Here is a 3,075-nt window from a genome sequence, read left to right as displayed (position 1 = left end):
TAGCTCCATAGCTCCATACTTCCATACTTCCATAGCTCCATAGCTCCATAGCTCCATAGCTCCAGAGCTCCATAGCTCCAGAGCTCCAGAGCTCCGTACTTCCATAGCTCCATACCTCCAGAGCTCCATAGCTCCATAGCACCAGAGCTCCATACCTCCAGAGCTCCATACCTCCAGAGCTCCATAGCTCCATAGCACCAGAGCTCCATAGCTCCATAGCACCAGAGCTCCATACCTCCATAGCTCCATACCTCCAGAGCTCCATAGCTCCATAGCACCAGAGCTCCATACCTCCAGAGCTCCATACCTCCAGAGCTCCATAGCTCCATAGCACCAGAGCTCCATAGCTCCATACTTCCATAGCACCAGAGCTCCATACTTCCATAGCACCAGTCACAGAGTTGGCGAAAATTGCACTAAGTGCGAAAGCCCATTCATTTACAACGGCGTGTCCACAAGGCGGCGACATTTCCCCGTTACCGGTGGCTGCGCGGCGGGAGAGTGGCAGAGCTCATCCGAGCGGCTGGAACTCTGCGCCGGCGTGGTCGAGCGGCTGGCCTCGGTAGTTGAGGTACCAGGGGTGGGCCGGGGAGCTCCAGGCGGGTCTTGTGAGAGAGTGAAGCCGAGCGGCTGGAACTCTCGGCCGGCCTGGTCGAGCGGCTGGCCTCGGTAGTTGAGGTACCAGGGGCGGGCTGGGGAGCTCCAGGCGGGGCTTGTGAGAGAGTGAAGCCGAGCGGCTGGAACTCTGGGCCGGCGTGGTTGAGCCACGGAGGGTGCTGGCTGGTGGCTCCATAGCTCCATAGCTCCATAGCTCCATAGCTCCATACTTCCATAGCTCCATAGCTCCATACTTCCATAGCTCCAGACTTCCATAGCTCCATAGCTCCATACTTCCATAGCTCCATACATCCATAGCTCCATAGCTCCATACTTCCATAGCTCCATAGCTCCAGAGCTCCAGAGCTCCATAGCTCCATAGCTCCATAGCTCCAGAGCTCCAGAGCTCCATAGCTCCATAGCTCCATACTTCCATAGCTCCGGAGCTCCATGGCTCCATACTTCCATAGCTCCAGCCTGGCTGGCTGGTGGCTCCATAGCTCCATACATCCATAGCTCCATAGCTCCCTACTTCCATAGCTCCAGAGCTCCATAGCTCCATAGCTCCATACTTCCATAGCCCCAGAGCTCCATAGCTCCATAGCTCCAGAGCTCCATACTTCCATAGCTCCATAGCTCCATAGCTCCAGAGCTCCATAGCTCCATACTTCCATAGCTCCATAGCTCCAGAGCTCCAGAGCTCCATAGCTCCAGGCACGGAGGGTGCTGGAGCTCCACACTTCCATAGGCAGGGAGGGTGCTGGAGCTCCACACTTCCATAGGCAGGGAGGGTGCTGGAGCTCCACACTTCCATAGGCAGGGAGGGTGCTGGAGCTCCACACTTCCATAGGCAGGGAGGGTGCTGGAGCTCCACACTTCCATAGGCAGGGAGGGTGCTGGAGCTCCACACTTCCATAGGCACGGAGGGTGCTGGAGCTCCACACTTCCATAGGCACGGAGGGTGCTGGAGCTCCACACTTCCATAGGCACGGAGGGTGCTGGAGCTCCACACTTCCATAGGCACGGAGGGTGCTGGAGCTCCACACTTCCATAGGCACGGAGGGTGCTGGAGCTCCACACTTCCATAGGCAGGGAGGGTGCTGGAGCTCCACACTTCCATAGGCAGGGAGGGTGCTGGAGCTCCACACTTCCATAGGCACGGAGGCTGCTGGAGCTCCACACTTCCATAGGCAGGGAGGGTGCTGGAGCTCCACACTTCCATAGGCAGGGAGGGTGCTGGAGCTCCACACTTCCATAGGCAGGGAGGGTGCTGGAGCTCCACACTTCCATAGGCAGGGAGGGTGCTGGAGCTCCACACTTCCATAGGCAGGGAGGGTGCTGGAGCTCCACACTTCCATAGGCAGGGAGGGTGCTGGAGCTCCACACTTCCATAGGCAGGGAGGGTGCTGGAGCTCCACACTTCCATAGGCAGGGAGGGTGCTGGAGCTCCACACTTCCATAGGCAGGGAGGGTGCTGGAGCTCCACACTTCCATAGGCAGGGAGGGTGCTGGAGCTCCACACTTCCATAGGCAGGGAGGGTGCTGGAGCTCCACACTTCCATAGGCAGGGAGGGTGCTGGAGCTCCACACTTCCATAGGCAGGGAGGGTGCTGGAGCTCCACACTTCCATAGGCACGGAGGGTGCTGGAGCTCCACACTTCCATAGGCAGGGAGGGTGCTGGAGCTCCACACTTCCATAGGCACGGAGGGTGCTGGAGCTCCACACTTCCATAGCTCCAGCCACGGAGGGTGCTGGCACCTCCACACTTCCAGCCACGGAGCATGCTGGCACTTCCACCTTGCTTGCTAAGTCGGCGTGATCTTGCCCAAAAAGTCCCTCCTCACCTCCAGCTGGAAGTGGAAAAAAATCCTCCACCTGCTTGGCCGAGGTTCTGGAAGCCAGCAGCTCGCAGAATGTTGCCAAAGTTTCACTGGAAGGAAAAGAAAAGAGAAGACCGAGTGCGCATTTCACCTACCGCCGAATGTCCACAAGAGGGAAGTGTCACTCCGTCGCAGAATCTGCGCCGACGCACTCGGCACCCTTCGAATTTATGGTGCCGGTGCGGGTGTTCTGGGTGCAAAAAGGCCGCCCAAGTGGTAGAAAAAAATCAGACTTCGTCTCTTAGGTCGAAATTAATGCCAAGTTTTGAAATGCGCTTGCAGGGGTGGACCAGGGCCCGTTAGAAGTGCTTAGCCGAGGTCCTGGAAGCCTAACCCGGCGTGATCTTGTGCAAAAAGCCGCTGCTGAGCTCCAGCTGGAAGTGTAAAAAGAACCGGGCTGGATCAAAAAAAGAACCGGGCGGCCCGTTAAAATTGCTTAGCCGAGGTCCTGGAACCCTAACCCGGCGTGATCTTGTGCAAAAAGCCGCTGCTGAGCTCCAGCTGGAAGTGTAAAAAGAACCGGGCTGGTTCAAAAAAAGAACCGGGCGACCCGTTAGAAGTGCTTAGCCGAGGTCCTGGAAGCCTAACCCGGCGTGA

The sequence above is a fragment of the Syngnathus leptorhynchus genome, chromosome 7 (assembly GCF_054491065.1).
Source record: "Syngnathus leptorhynchus isolate UIUO chromosome 7, UIUO_Slep, whole genome shotgun sequence".
NCBI classification, from domain to species: Eukaryota; Metazoa; Chordata; class Actinopteri; order Syngnathiformes; family Syngnathidae; genus Syngnathus; species Syngnathus leptorhynchus.
Note: the sequence above shows the minus strand (reverse complement) of the source record.